Here is a 17244-nt window from a genome sequence, read left to right on the forward strand (position 1 = left end):
GTTTTTCCTCTCATGATCTCTTTCATAATGTGGAGAACTGATATCATTTCATGGCTCTTTCTTAGAAACTACCAAAAAGAGGAAGTATTTATTAACACTGGTCAGCTCTCATGGCTCAAACACATTTTTACTGCTGAGTGGAGGGCGGGGCAGCGCCTGGATCCTGGCAGACAGCAGTGGTGCTTCTTATCTTTAAGGTGTGCTCCAATTATCTGGGTATCATTCAGTAAGCCTGAACGCCTCCACAGATCAGTTAGAAGTCATCTAATAATAGTGACACACTCCTGTATGTCCTGATTATATGAACACAGTGTTTACTGCATTTGAACAAAAACAGATTGAATGTGATGAGAAGACTGTGAAGCTTCAAGTTAGCCTGATAATTAGACTGAGCTGCACTCTAACAGCAATGTGCCACCTATACAGATCAAGAACAGTTTAAGTGTACGCGATACTGAATTGAGAATATTATCACTGCGTTACCTTTCTGTTAACAGCTTCAGTTCCCCGTCTATGCTCTCATCAAAGCCACCAGACTTTGAGAAAGTGAGGCAAATAACCTAATTGTGATGCAGGCTACAAAATCAGATGCAGAGGGGGAGGGAATATCACCTACTTGGCAGAGGTCTGCACTCTCTGAGTGCTTTTCTAGTGCTTTTAATATGTTCAAATGACAATAAACTGAACCTTGAACCTTGAACCTTGAGTTATGTAGTTCTGTTTGTGTCGTACTTTGTAAATGGTCATGGAAGTTTTATCATGGGTCCTTGAAAAGTCATGGAAAAGTTTTGTATTTTGTCAAAAAAAAAAAAAAAAGTCTAAAATCGTTTTTAATTTTGTCTTTACGTGGCACTGGGTGAAGATAACTGGAAATAATGAATTAAAATTATTTTTGCATGATTTCTCACATAACAGAATGTGAGAAAGTGAATGTCCTGCAGGTATCTGAGCAGTCCAGTAAGTACTTAGATTGCCAGATGAAACTGAACTCATGGGGCTGTGTTCCAAATCACTCACTACTCACTACATAGTCCACTGTATAGTGAGTTTGCCATTTTGTGGTGCTGTCCAAATGTATAGTGGACTCAAAGTATCCCACAATGCACCATGAAAAGTACTGAATAATGGTCACTCACCAAGCAATATATCCCATCATGCATTGCACTGAAGGACATTATAACATTATACATGACTGACAGTAAAACAAATTACATCTCTCCTCTTGTCTGTCTGCCAGTGTAAAGTTATTCATATGTTTAATGTGAGCAGAGCAGCGCATCTCACATCTCAACACAAACAGACACACAGTACTTTGTAATGTTATTTATTTGGGAAAAATCGGCTGATCACCAGCTGATGTTGATATCATATATTTTAATTGTACGACAGTGATAACATCATTAATCGTGGCGAGAAAATGACCTATGTAGTGTCTGAAAGTGTTTTTTCATGTTGCAAATGAGCTCACTAAACAGTTCTCTACGGAGAACTCCCTACACTGTGAGGAGGGAGTAGTGAATGAGTGAATGATATCGGACAGCCATGACATGTCTGGTTGTAGGAGATCAATTAAAAATGTACGTGACTCATCTTTGTATGACCTCCCAGTTTCTACATGTAACATGTGCACCAACTGTGGGAAAATCATGTGAAGTGCCACGTAACTATCTGATGCACATTTTCTAAACAAAGTGGGACATGTGGGAGGTCTGGATGAGTGGTTAAAACAGATTTTTTTGAGATTTGAAACAAAGGTCAGCCACACAACATGTTTTTATCAAAATAAAACCACTGAATGGTTTCTACAGTTAATGTGATTACACACTGACAATTGTTCAAATGTTTCAGAGTCACATAGGCTACGTGTAATTGGATTAATGTCCGGTGCCACTGTGCTTGTGACAGCAGATGATGATTTACTGAAAGATTAACGGTGAATGCATGGTGATGTATTCTTCATAAAATGTGGAAACTAATTTCTCTACATAAAACCATATTTGGGGACACCAAAATTTAATTTCATACAGCGGGGGTCTCAGGGGCGGGATGAATACTGGAGGCTGTGTGGTAAATCATTGGCAAACCACTTTCATATTTTTTGTGAACACCCACTAATTTATCCATGTTGGCAAGAGATTGCCGAAGAGATAAGGAACATCTTTGGAACAGAAGTTGGTTGTTTTGTCATATTATACATAAGGCAAAACCACCGACAATCTCATGACCCGGGACAAATACCTTCACAAAGGACATCAAGAAAGCCATCACAGGAACTGGCTTCAGGCTTTTTTTAAGACTGCAACTTGATCAATATATAAAATTAGGGCTGCCCTCAACTTAGAATTTTCCTAGTTGATCAACGGTCCTCATTTAGTTGACTAGTCGCCCACATGTTTACGATATCAATGTAATGATTAAATGATATATTCTGGTGTTTTAAGTTTAAGGTGTGTGAAAGAATAGTATCAGTAACATTGTTAACACTGTACTAATGAACCTTCATTAATATAGGCCTATATTTTATCTCCAAGTGCATGTCACACACTGAGCGAGCCGCCTGTTAATGACGCTGTGGGCTAATGGGCATGTAGCTACTTCCATGTTTCAGATGATACGTCATGTTTGTAGTCGACCAATGAAGATGAGTTTACATGTCACCTTGGGTTCGTCCTTCACCTTCTCAAAATGATCCCACACTTTGGATTTCCTGCCCGACATGTTATTAACTAGCCTGTGGAATAACCGCAGGTACCAGCCCTGGAAATGAACCTGACTCCTGTCTGACTGCTGAGCGTGGACACTTCCTGTGTCTGTCCTTTCAAATTAAAGTCACACATGGTGCAGCCTTATAGGTTTGGATTTATTCTGACAAGGTGCAGCTCCTGATAGAGTTTCATGTTTTTTTGCTTTTTCTTTGCTTTTTTTCTGCGACTAAGCAACCAATGAAATCTTGCCGACTAATGACCTTCCTGGTCGACTTACGTTTGATCAACTATTAGGGGGCAGCATTATATAAAATATTGGAAAAAATGGTCCATATATATAAAAGTTAATAGCTAAATGATAGAAGACCTCAAACCTCAAAGAACTCCCCCCTCCCCTTCTTTTCTCTTTGACCTGAAAACATCAATAAAAATAAAGTTGTAAAAAAGAGAACTAATTTCTCTACAATAGATGCACTTTTAGGAAAGTTTTGGCACATTTAATTATTTGTGTATGTGAATACCATGCAGCCTATAGTTCGTCAGTGTGATGTATTTCTGCAGGTTACAGTTATTATTATGAAATACAAATACTACATATGTGGTACAGTGATATAAAAAATAACAAAATCAGACAGTTTACAATCAACAACTGACCATGATCCCACTTAATAGTTGGCATCTCTTCTGGTGACATATCAGTGTCACTCCTATCTTGACTGGAAATGCTGTTGAGAAATGGTTTGATGTGATGTTGCACTTTAAATATACAGTGGTGGAAAAAAGTTTTCGGACACCCCATGCATTTGTGAAATATTGCATTAAGAATCACTCTTAGGTCTTCAAGTGCAATTTCTTTTAGTACAGTCACAGCCAAAATACTAAATAAATCCTAAAAAAGCCATTAAAAACTTAAAATTGATTGGTTCCATAAAAATACATAAGAAATTTTGAGTACTGGGTGATTTTGGTACCAGTGATGAAGGTCGTTCTTTTTATTAAAAGACACAATTTTTGTTGCCAAGCTTCGTGTCTACATAAAGCCAGCACATTTGAAAGTTCTTCAGACACAAAAATGGCTAAAACAAGGAACCTAACGCAGGAAACACGCCTGAAGATAAAGATTCTCAGCCAGGAAGGGTACAGCTGCCGCCAGATAGCCAGGAAGTGCAGATGCAGTCCTTCAGCAGTTGGATACACTCTGCAGAAATACAGACGAACCAACAGCTTGGAAGACAAACCAAGATCTGGGCGTCCAAGGGTTTCTTCAGCAAGAAATGACCGCATCCTGATCCGCATGTGCAGGCAAAACCGCCGAATGGCATCACAGGAGCTTCAGCAGCAGTGGTCAAACCAAACTGGTGTCCAGTGTTCCACCCGCACTGTCGTGGCCGACTTTTAGATCATGGCTTAAGGTCCTACAAGGCTATCAAGAAGCCCTGATCCATGAGAGACAGAGGTTAGCCCGGCGTCGTTGGGCCCAGGCACACAAGAACTGGACAGCCAGGAACTGGAAGAAGATTTTGTGGTCAGATGAGTCCAGTTTCCAGCTTTATCTTCCTCCTACTAATGTGAGGGTACGCAGAAGGCCAGGCGAAGCATTATCTCCAGCATGTACAGTACCTACTGTCAAGCATGGCAGTATCATGGTTTGGGGATGCATGAGTGCTGCTGGTGTTGGTCATCTCACTGTCTGTGATGGCACATTGAACTCTACCAAGTATTGTACCATTCACTAAACCCACATGCTCCCTTCTGCGCTTTCACTGTTCCGTCGAGTTAAAAACTGGATGTTTCGACAAGATAATTCCCCTTGCCACAAATCCAAGTCCAGTAGAACGTGGCTGCAGGAGCACAGTATCCAGGTCTTAGAGTGGCCAGCTCAATCCCGGACATGAGCCCCATTGAAAATCTGTGGTGGATTATCAAAAGGTCTGTTTCAAAGCATAAACCAAAGAATTTAGAAGAATTAAAAGCAGTAATTCAAGAAGAATGGGACAAGATTACCCCTCAACAGTGTGAAAGGCTCGTGGGGAACATGCCAGCCAGGATTAGAGCTCTACGACGTGCCAGTGGCAGGACTACTAAATATTAATTTGATGATGTGATGATTTATTTATTTTTTGTTCAGTTTTGAACACATTCCCTGTTATTTGTTGACTTTGATACCGACAATGCTGAGAACTGACATATTGAAACTGTCAAGAATTTAGTTTTGTTAGTTTTTCTTGTAAACAATAAACAAACAAACAAAAAAAAATTGTTTGTATCTGTCTAATGCAGCCACACCTTTTGAAACACAAAAAAAGATTTTTCCACAAATATTTCATGATAATATTTGAGATTGTGTAAAATTTTAAGGGTGTCCGAAAACTTTTTTCCACCACTGTATTCAAAGCAGAGCCAGGAGCAGGGACATGTTTGTCTTTTCATGGACCAGCATGCTGGTTTGCCCAGAAGTATTATTCATAGCAAGTCACTCATAACAAGTGGGATATGTCACAACAACTTGCACAATATGTTGTGATTCGTGTTCAAGGAAAGAGAGTTCTTGAGAATAGACAGATAACTCGTCTATCCAGTGCTTCCAAAGCAAGGGCATCAGTTAAGCGCTCCGATACATGGCTTACCTCCCAGAGTCTGTAATCACAGGCTACTGTGCTAACTGCTTTTATAACTGTTATCAACAAACACAAGTTGTTTGGTGACTGATTAACTTGTTTTGAAGCACCAAACATGCAGCGATGCACCTTTACTTTTTTTAATGGGAAGCGTGCCATGAAAAGTGGTTGTTTTTCACACATTGTTTATTTTCCAGTGGGAATTGTGCCTCTAAAAGTGGGTGTTTTAGGCCAAAATATATTGATAATTTGAAACAGCAAATACATTACCAAGGGAAATTTAATTCCGAGCAAATCACATTTTCTACTAACGTTACGAGAAAATGTTGCTAATGAATGTCCCTGGCAAGCTGCAAAAATGTTGATACTGAACTGTTCACTGCCAAATTAGGCAATCTTAAAAAACAATATCCACTCACCTTTACTACAGCATTTTCTTTTTCTTACAGGTTTAATCAAAATCAAACCGTTATCACAATCTTTCCCATGTTCACGTCAAGGAGTCTGGATGTGAACCCAGATTCTGGCTTCACATCCTCGCCTGGTAAGACTTTCCTGATGATGTGAGCTCAACATTCACATGTTTGGCTCCCTGTATCAGTCTGAACACGGTGCTGCATGCATCAGCATAACAATACACAGGAGAACATCTTTTCATCATCAACAGAGCCAGTTGATAGATCAAACTTTTACCAGATCCAGTTGAAAGAACGGTGAAAATGTCTTTTCCTCTAAGACACTTTGTGAGGTCGTTCTCTTGTTCTTGTTTAATTGTTGCTATTGAGTCAGCGCTTGTTGTTTTGGGAGTTGCCATTATTGTTCTGTAAGCTGCCCTGACTGGATTTTAATTTCTGGAAAGTGTTCAGGGTCACAGCGAGTCCAGACTGATACAGAGAGCGAACATAATGTTGAGCTCACGCAACCATGACAGTCTCAACAGGCTTGGGACATCCACTCGATCACCTGTGGATCAGGGCAGCTGTGGATCAGAGGTAAAGCGGGTTGTCCACAAATCAGAAGATTGGCAGTTCAATCCCCAGCTCCTCCAGTCTGCATGTCGAAGTATCTCTGGGCAAGACACTGAACCCCAAATTGCTCCTGATGGTTGTTACATCGGCGTGTGAGAGCAAGTGAAGGATCACTGAGTAGCAGGTAGCACCTTGTATGGTAGCCTCAGCCACCACTATGTGAACGTGTGTGTGAATCGGCACAGTCCATTTACCATTCAAGCACGACACATTAATGTAGTATTTCACTTACAAAGCAACATCTCTCATAATCCAGGTAGCGTTCATGTTGTCACTGCCATGTAATTGTAATATAAAAACATACTTATTTTGAGATACTGTTGGCTACAGATAAAAACAGTGAAAACTGTTTTTAGTTAGCTCAGGATTTTCATAAAAACCAGCATGACCTGGGTCCGAAAAATGAGCCAACTGTCACTGACGGTTCAGACTACTTTCCAAAGATCAGACTGTTCGTTTGTTGACTTAAAAATAAAGTAGGACAAGCAGCTCCCCCTGTTGCAATAACTCAGTTCAAATCCCCTCTGAAACACGAGGACAACACTCTGCACAGGATTTAAATTACAGGAGAATCAACAAGTTTATTACAGAAAAATGACAAATACTGTGTATGTTATTGTTTTCCAACGCTGTGTAATCAACCCTGACTCCTACAGATCACAGTCATATGGAACTAATCTGCATTGGCTGAAACATTTTGGGATGAAATGTAATGCAGCTCAGATTACGGTATTACAGTACGATTAGTCGCGGAGACCAACACCCACTGCTGAGTATGTTAACATGTTCTCATCCCAAGTCGTCACATATGGCCACTTTGTCAGTGGCCTTTCATGTTTATGTATTACGCACCAGGTTTCCTCCTGCTTCTGCTGTTGACGTTCCCGGATGCCCCAACCAACACCAGGACATCAAAAAAAGCACACAGTTAGGTTTAGAAAAAAACATTATGGTTTGGCTCTACATTCATCAGGGAGGCAAACACAGGGCTCCCAGGTGAAAGTCCAGAGCAGGGTTTTCACGGTATGATAACTGTCTAAAAAATTATAGTGGTTTCACAGTATCATGATATTACAGAATTTATATTACCATCATCCAGAATGAAAGAAAACATAAGGATTTGTGTTGGTTGAACAAACCTTTTGTTACTATAACTGAAACTTGAAACCATTGTGTAAATGGAAATTTGTGTAAGAAGTCTCCCCTTTGAAAATAATTAAAATAGAGATTTTGTAACCAGTTGCTTTTTCTTTTCAGTGTCATAGATAAGCAAATGTACACAGTATGATGACCATCAACTTTTACATCACAGTACCCCTTGAAACCACTATATTGCTGCAACCCTGGCCTAGTTTGGTGGACCCACCACTACTCCTCCCACCTGCCTCATAAGGACTTTCCAGCTCTTTATATTACGTTGTTACCAGCAGCATTTCAACCTGACGCCATCCAATGGCCTTTTACACCACCAAGACAGGTGCTGTCCGGCTGTCTGGCTGTCCAGCTGACTGGCGGCGAATCACAACACTGCAAAAGGTTATTTCCGGCTGCATTACTGATGCCACCCAGCAGCTTATGATGCCACCATGAAAGGTGTCTGACACCATAATCACTGACAAAATGGTGTTATCAACTTTGGAATGAGACCAGGTTGAATATACCGACACAGCTCTCACTTTGGTTATATCAATCAATCAATCAATCAATCAATCAATTTTATTTATAAAGCCCAATATCACAAATCACAATTTGCCTCACAGGGCTTTACAGCATACGACATCCCTCTGTCCTTAAGACCCTCACAGCTGATCAGGAAAAACTCCCCCAAAAAAACCCTTTAACGGGGAAAAAAAACGGTAGAAACCTCAGGAAGAGCAACTGAGGAGGGATCCCTCTTCCAGGACGGACAGACGTGCAATAGATGTCGTACAGAACAGATCAGCATAATAAATTAACAGTAATCCATATGACACAGAGAGAGAGAGAGAGAGAGAGAGAGAGAGAGAGAGAGAGAGATGCAGGTAATGACAGTAGCTTACAACAACATTAATGGAAGTCATAATATTATAGTTATAGTTCTGGTTACTGCGGTACAATATGTTGAAAGTATGTATTAATACCTGGCAGTATACATGTGTGACAATAGTCATATGTGTATAATAACAGAAGAAGTATGACTAATGACTAATGATGGCAGCAGCAGCAGGAGGCATCTGGCGGGACCACGGCAGCAGCACAACCACACACGTCACGCTGTCCAGGCACCGCTGTGATATGAGTTAATCTGAGAGACAGTGGAGCACAAAGGCTCCGGAGAAGAAGCCGAGTTAGTGACATCCAGAATGGCCGGATTAGCTAGATGCAGTAATAGGATACGAGAGAGAGAGAGAGAGAGAGAGAGAGAGAGAGAGAGAAGGAGAGAAGGGGCCCGGTGTATTATAGAGGGGTCCTCCGGCAGACTAGGCCTAAGTCAGCCTAACTAAGGGCTGGTACAGGACAAGCCTGAGCCAGCCCTAACTATAAGCTTTATCAAAGAGGAAAGTCTTGAGTCTAGTCTTAAATGTGGAGACAAGGACCATGTGGCTCCTATCAGTGACCCTGGTACCCCATATTCCCAAAGTTGCCCCACAGGATTCCCTGTGGGATGCAATCGTAAGCGTTCACCAAGTCCACAAAACAGATGTAGAGTGGATGAGCAAACTCCCATGACCCCATCATCAGCCATGCAAGGGTGAAGAGCTGGACCGCCGTTCCACAGCCAGGAAGGAATCTGCACTTCTCCTCCTATATCCAAAGTTCAACCATCAGGTGAACTTGGAATAAACTGTCCCAGGGTGGCTGAGCAGCGTGGTTCCTCGATATTTGGAGCACAACCAAATATCAGGGTACCACAGAGAGGGAAGATGATCAGAACTGAGGGGGTTGAACTACCAGAAGGCAACACTGCAGATGTTCAAGACAGCTACAAATACCTTGGGGTCTTGCAGGCAAATGGGAACCATGAGGAGGCTGCAAGGAAGTCAGCCACAGCCAAAAGCATACACAGAGAAAGGCAGGTCCTGAAAAGTCAGCTCAACGGAAAGAACAAGGTCCGAGCCATCAACACGTACGCCCTGCCAGTAATCAGATACCGTGCTGGTATGATAAGCTGGCCAAAGGAGGTGACAGAGGCCACTGATATCAAGACAAGGAAGTTTTTCACAATGCACGGAGGGTTTCATCCCAAGTCCAACAGTCCAGTTTTTCTTTTCTTTTTTTTTTTTTTTTTTTTACAATCTTAGTATCAGGGAGTTTTATCGCCCCTGATCCATATCTGAGTCATTTTATACTGAGTATCTGTCAATACCGAGGTGGGAGATAAACCACAGAGCTCTGAATGTATTCTAGTGACTTTGTGGAGCAAAGGTCAGGGGAGGTGCAGGACAGTATAAACAACTTCCATCACCTTTTTGATAGTGACCAGCTTGGAGACTTTCCAGTATCATCATGACCCTATTAAGACTAATTAATAACAGCTTCCAGCCTTCTGGGCCTCGTGGACTAATTCAATATGGTGTACCCTGGAGTAAAGCTGCATAAAGTAGCTTAAGCAAGAGGGAACAAACCTGCACCATCTTTTGCTCTAATCCCTCATCTATTGATCTTTGTTGCATTTGGAGATGAATTTCTTTTACTATTCCTTTTTTCTGCAACTCCAAGTAGTGCATGGAAATCTTTAAATCTTCCTCACAGCTTACAGTGTCTGTTTTAAGTCAATTGTGAACTGAGTTAAGTTTTAAATGTCTAAAAGTAGATAGGTTTTAAATTTGGGGGCAGTAAAACACAATCAAGCAAAAAAGTTTATATGGATATACTTTACATTTTTCTACTTTGTCTTTTAATGAGTTGAGAGTATTTTTAAAATTAAGCATTTCTGCATTTTTGTTATGGGTAGTATTAACGACATTTAATGAAACAACTGAAGCTGATTTTCTTAATTAGTGTTGATTAGACTCTATGCTCAGAGCTGACAAGCTTAGTTTAGTATTTTCCACCTTTAACTTCTCCATCCAGAAATCTGAAGCCCTCAGGTCGGCGTTGGCATGTACTCAAGATGAGTCACGTTGCCAGTGGATGATTAAACCCAGAGCTGGTAATGCCCTGAAAGACTTTCTCTAATACCTCGAGTTCAGAACATTGTGGCTGAAGGTGCCTCTTCACTTAATGAACTCTTGCATCTGTCGATACAACTCAATCCTGATTAGGATTTAGTAATCCCGTTAGATTTGTGCCAACCCAGTTGCAAGGCTAGACAACCATCTTAGATTTATAACTGTGCAACTGGCCTGCTCCTTGACCAGGTGATGAGCTTGGTGGCAAACTTGGCAACCGCCACGACCACATGGCTTTCACATATGGTACTCCTCCCTGTGTGTGACCCCATTTTTACCTGCTATGTCACAGAGCCTGCTGGTAATGTATGTTACACTAAATGCTTCAGTGTACGTATCCTAAGTGAACATACAGAACTGGTGCACACGGCTGACAGCAAAATTAATTATATGTGATTTGGAACACAATAAAAAAGCATCATGAACATTATCTTAATCATCTCTCTCCACCCTCGCAGATGCACCTGTTATTTAAGGCCTGGTGTGGCTATGGATTGGTTGTCATTGCTGACCTGTTACTGATGATACATTCAAGTCGTTCTTATTTTTGTTCCAGGACCACAAACAGGGTCCCCACACATTTATTATTATTAATATTATTATTACTACTACTTATAATAAAGTTACTCTTTGTTAAAATCTTCCCATTTTCTATACACATGTATGTGCAAATAAACTAAACCAAATCACAGACTGTACATAAAGATGGGACGATGTATCTTCAGTTCTTACCACTGTACAAAACTGAAGTCAAAATAGTGCAGCTACAGGTGTGCCATCTTGCACTGGTGACATCATTTTGGAGCCAAAATACCATAAGTGTGGATTAAATTAATAAGCAGTTTATGGATTGTTTGATTGTGGTGGGGGTCCTATGGGAGGTCAGTACTTGACACTAACAAGAATTTAAGTGGAGAATCACTTTATAGTCACAAAATCTACAGTTGACTAAATGTTTTATATTTATTATTATTATTATTATTATTATTAATGTTATTGTTATTATTATTTTCTTATTTCATATGAACATCAGTTTACTTACATAACTTTATACGCACTTTGTATCCGTTTGATCCTGAGCATAAAGAGTCTGGAAATATTGTTTTGCATAGCTGTTCCGATCAAAGTTTGTCTCTGTACTATAGAGGCGCAGCCACGTACAGATAGACAGTAAATACCACAGGGGATTAAACCCGTGACCTCTGTTAAAGGATGATGTGCCTAATCAGGAGACTAAAGACTGCAGAGACCTTTTAACCATCCAAAATTTTGTAAACTTTCTGAGAAAAGGCACCCAGAGAGGTAGATCTGTACAGGGGGATATTCTGTAGACCCTTATCCCAAGAAAGGAGGAGATTTTCAAGATTTTTCATGTCCGTGAGGAACGAAGAGTGAGACAAAACATTAGTCAAACACAAACTTCAAGGCCTGTTTCTAAAGACAAGAATTTGGAATTGCCAAAACATGTGGACACATATGTACTCAGGCATCTATGTACTAACCCAAATGCACATAGAGGCACATGTGAGGGTCTCTGAGCTGCATTACCATGACCTCAATTTAACCTTTATCACCAGAAGTCAGATCTTACAAAGGTCTACTCCACATGTACAAAGGCATATTTGAATATATAGCTTTTCTATGCGCTTGGGCCTTTTGTCCACACGCAAACTGCGCACAGGGGAAACAGCGTGTGCTTTGTGAGGCCTCACAAATGAGGCGACATTTTGTGCATTGGCATTTGTGACCAAAGTAGTGCTGGTTCTAAGCCTTTTTTTTAAGCCTGTTACATGGAGCCAGGGACTGGGAAATGCCCGCTGACATGGGCCAGCGTCTTGTAGTTCAACCCGAGATAGCAGCAACCAACTTACGACCAGACCTAGTCCTCTGGTCAAAGTCCTGTCAGCTTGCTTTCCTCACAGAACTCACTGTCCCTTGGGAGGATGCCACAGAGGAGGCATTTGAACGCAAGAGACTGTGCTACACTGATCTTGTAAGTGAAACGGTGACTAGACTCTGGAAAGCTGAGGTGTGACCGATGGAGGTGCGCTGCAGAAGCTTCATCGCTAGATCCACCACTAGGATCCTCAAGGAAATTGGGATTAATGAGTAGGCCCAGAGGAAAGTGGTCAAGGATCTGGCCAATACTGGTAAGAGGGGCAGTCAAAGGATCCCGTCTGGGCCCCTAGGTGACCACGGAGGAGCCAACCTTCTGACACACATACAGGCCTGATAAGCCTGTGGTGGGCCTCTCTCAAAGGAGGGTGTCTTGTGATAAAGGCCGAAACAGATGATGAGATGCCCAACTGATGATGTGTTTGGGGGTGGCTCTGCCAAGTGGTCTCGTCACCTGCTCTGTGTCCACATAAATGTAAAGTGACTCTTTCACTATTTTGAGAAACAGGGGCTTAAGAATCATGGATGTATAATAATGACTAAATTCCAGATGCTGAGATGGTGCCTAATTATTCTAGTCGAGACCTGGGGTCTACGCCAAAAAAAGTTGCAGTCTTTGTTCCGTGGTATGTGGCCCCATTTTACATTGTATAAAATAGCTTAGCGACTAGCGCACATTTCCTCTATTCATATGAAGCCAGGGAAAACAGCAACATTTAACAAAGATAACGTTACAAAATTTAGCTCCACTACAACTCACAAGGTTCACCAACAAAACAACTGTCTTATACTAAGTTGTATTTGTTTTCCAAATAAATACAACATGCTAATGTTATTAGCACAAACCTATGGCATTTTACATTGCATAAATTAGCCTAGTGAGTAGCAGAGATTTCCTCTGCTCATATGAAGCCAGGATAAATCATACACAAGACTTAAAATGTTATTTTGTTGAGGCATTATTGTCTTCACAATTTATTGTTTGTTATCTGTGAAATTAAAGTAAATAAAAACTTTGTTTCCACTGAGGGAAATGGTTTCAGCTTACAGAGACAGACAAGAGGTCTGTGTCGCTGTGACGTGTAGTTACATTTCTAGGGAGGTGCACGTCAGGCTACGGCACTGGGTATGTTGACGCAGAGCCTACGCCAGGGGTGTCCAAAGTCCGGCCCACGGGCCAAATGCGGCCCTTCAACCGATTTTAAAAGGCCCTCAGCTTGTCGCTAAAAATATATTATTTGTGGCCCGCCACACGGTACTGGTTAATCAAACAAGTTCAGTTTGCAATTTTTCTGTTCACCTCACAATGGCAGCACTGTCACACAGTTTGTGGTTTGTAGACATGCAAAGTAGGACATCAAGTAGGAACCACGCAGGCGGAACTAATATTTTAATATTTAAACAGACGGTAATGAAGGTCAGAGCACCTTTGGTAGCAGACCTAGCAGACATGGCCACAGCAAAGAAGCGAAAAGTTGACAGCGAGGGTCACAGCTTTAAGGAGCGGTGGAAAGTCGAATACTTCTTCACTGAAAGCCAAAACAGTCGTGTTTGTCTCATCTGCCAAGAGACCGTCGCCGTTATGAAGGAGTTCATTGTGAAGAGACTTTTCGAGACTAAGCATAATTCATACCGGCAGCAAACGGGAAGAGAAAGTCAAGCAGCTCAAGGCTAGCCTAGCCTCCCAGGGGCCAAGGAGTCAAAGGAAAACACCACCAGGGCCAGTTATGAAGTGGCGATGCTTATTACAAAACATGGAAAGCCTTTTCCTGAAGGTGATTTTGTGAAAGATTGTGTGCTGAAGATGGTGGATAACATTTGCCCAGAAAAGAAGCAGGAGTTTAAAAATGTGTGCCTTGCTCGCAACACGATGGCACAGAGAATTAAAGAAATGTCCTCAGACATCAAGAGACAAGTCAACAACAGAGGGGTGGATTTTGACTTTTTCTCCCTTGCCTGCAATGAAAGCACCGACATCACTGACACGGCTCAGTTGCTTATTTTTTTTGCGAGGAACTAATGATAATATGAACATTACTGAAGAACTGCTTGATCTCCAGAGTCTTAAAGGCCAGACCAGAGGAGTGGATTTATTTCAGTCCCTCTCTTCAGTTGTTGATGACATGAAACTGCCATGGAGAAAACTGAGCGGGATAGCAACGGATGGTGCTCCCCCGCAATGGTCGAAGTGGATTAGCCTCGCTGATATGCAACAAAGCTGGTGAGCACGGGGGCAATGCCATTAAACTCCACTGTATAATTCACCAGCAGGCTCTGTGTGCTAAATGTCTTAAGTTTGAACATGTTGTGAAACTGATAGTGAAAATTATAAACTTCATTCGCGCTAAAGCGCCGCCACTTTCAGAAGTTTCTCCTGGACATGGAGGCAGAGTATGGAGATGTGATTTACCGCAACGATGTGAGGTGGCTCAGTCAGGGGTCTGTGCCGCAACGGTTCTTCTCTCTCAGGAAGGAGATTTAACAGTTTTTGGCTGAAAAGGGGCAGCCAATGGGAGAACTATCGGATCCTGCCTGGCTGGCAGATTTGGCGTTTCTGACTGACATCACAAAGCATTTGAATGCGCTTAACATCAGCCTGCAAGGGAAAGATGGAGTGATCAGCCAACTATACGCACACATCAAGGCCTTTATGACCAAACTCCAGCTGTTCAAAAAACACCTGTCACAAAGAGAGCCCAACACCGCACACTTCCCCACACTGAGAGAGATTGAAAAGGACATGCTCCTTTTCTCGTCTCCTTTTTCTGTGGATCCCGATGATGCCCCACGTCACCTGCAGCTGGAGCTCATTGAGCTGCAGTGTCATGATGAGCTGAGCAGCCAACACCAGCAGTTCTCGCTAGTGAACTTTTATCAGCAGCTGGATAAGGACAGGTTCCCCGAAATACGGGCACTTGCCAAGAAAATGCTGAGCTTGTTTGGGTCAACATACATGTGTGAACAGGCCTTCTCTGTTATAAACCTGGACAAGAACTGCTAGAGGTCCAGATTAACTGATTCCCACCTACGTGACATTTTACGCATCACAACCACAGCTCTCAAACAAGACCTGACATGTTTGCTGCAGTCGAGATCCTGGTTTCACCTAACTCATTAGTCCCGGTGAGTTGCCTGTCTCAGATGGTCATCAAATTGACTAAACTTTAAAACTGGATTCCTAGCTGCTAGTTTATAGCCTAATTGTTGAGAAATATTTGCTGTGTTATTGATGAGCCCTTATGAAACGTGAGATCAATGACGTTTGTATTGTTTTTATTGAACTACTGATTTAAGGACTAACATGGCACTGAAAATAAAATCGTTAGTTGAGTACAATCATATTTTGTGATTTTGTCGTTGTTGTTGTTTTCACATGATCTAATCTGACCCCCATTCAAAAAAGCTTGGACACCCCTGGCCTATGCCACAGGCACAGCGTCCATTCGACACAGACGCAGATGTATTAATCCGGCCTAATGTGACATTTTTTGGACTAATATGGCTTCTGAATTTTCTGGCTGTTAACATCAGCGGCACGGTGGTGTAGTGGTTAGCACTCTCGCCTCACAGCAAGAGGGTTGCCGGTTCGATCCCGGGCATGGGAGCCCTTCTGTGCGGAGTTTGCATGTTCTCCCCGTGTCAGCGTGGGTTCTCTCCGGGCACTCCAGCTCTATGTGTCAGCCCTGCGATAGTCTGGCGACCTGTCCAGGGTGTACCTCTCGCCCGATGTCAGCTGGGATAGGCTCCAGCCCCCCCGCGACCCTCAAGAGGATGAAGCGGTTAGAAGATAAACATCAGCAGTGCACCTTCAAAAATACCAATGTCCACATGAACTAGGCCTAAATTTAACCTTCTCCTTAGCCATTATACAAACTGCGAGTGCTACTGAGAGTTCATCTGCAGAAAAATCATCCATCACCGCTATCAGACACAAGACGCCCAAAGGAGTGAAAGCAGACAACTGAGCCGACATAGCCTAAAGTATGTTTCAATATGATATCAACCTAAAACAATCCATAAATTTACCCACTTCTGATCAAAGGCAACAAACCCCAACTTCCATTGACACCCACCCACAGTAACTCATGGCGTAAAGAGCTTTCAGATAATATGCAGGTGGTCTAACCTCAGGAAGCTACAGTGGAAGAGTTTGTTGGGTCTTGCCCTAATTTAAGTCTTCATATATTCTCCTGCTGCAACTGGGGTGAATGAGTGACTGATTAAACCTTTTATTTTGTTACATTTGAAATGGCAGTCAAAACAATGCCATGTGAACTGGGGTGGTGTCAATCAACCACAAGGACGTCTAAATATCCAGTTTGTGTTCCTCCTCCTAAAAAAGTGAGGTGCAGCTTCCTGTACAACACCCACTATAGAAAAGATCTTAAACTGTGAAGGCTTGTAAGTATTTTTTCTTTTTAAAAAAGGCTTCACATAGAAGAATGAGAAAGCCAAGTCTGGAATGATGCTCACATTTTTGGTGATATCATGATTTACAGAATGGATTTGGATTTATCTCAAGTGGATGACAAAGCACATTTTCTGTTGACACACTCCCTCCATTCACTTTTATTCCTCAGCATTTATATTCATGGTGGTTCAATGGTACAAAGTGTAATCATGTTCTATAAAGATAATGGCATAATTATATCAATTTGTCCATTTATCTTTTGGATGAATGATTTCACTAGGTGTGTCGGGTACAAAGCAACAAGGTGTGCTCGCCTGTGAAGGAGCTCAGGTAGACTGGGATGTCTACAGAGTTGGGTTGTTGACAGAGATCAAATCCACCAATCACCTTGACCTTTGATGACCAAAATCTGATCGCTTCATCGAGTCCAGCAGG

Source organism: Epinephelus fuscoguttatus, linkage group LG4 (assembly GCF_011397635.1).
Source record: "Epinephelus fuscoguttatus linkage group LG4, E.fuscoguttatus.final_Chr_v1".
Classification (NCBI taxonomy): domain Eukaryota; kingdom Metazoa; phylum Chordata; class Actinopteri; order Perciformes; family Serranidae; genus Epinephelus; species Epinephelus fuscoguttatus.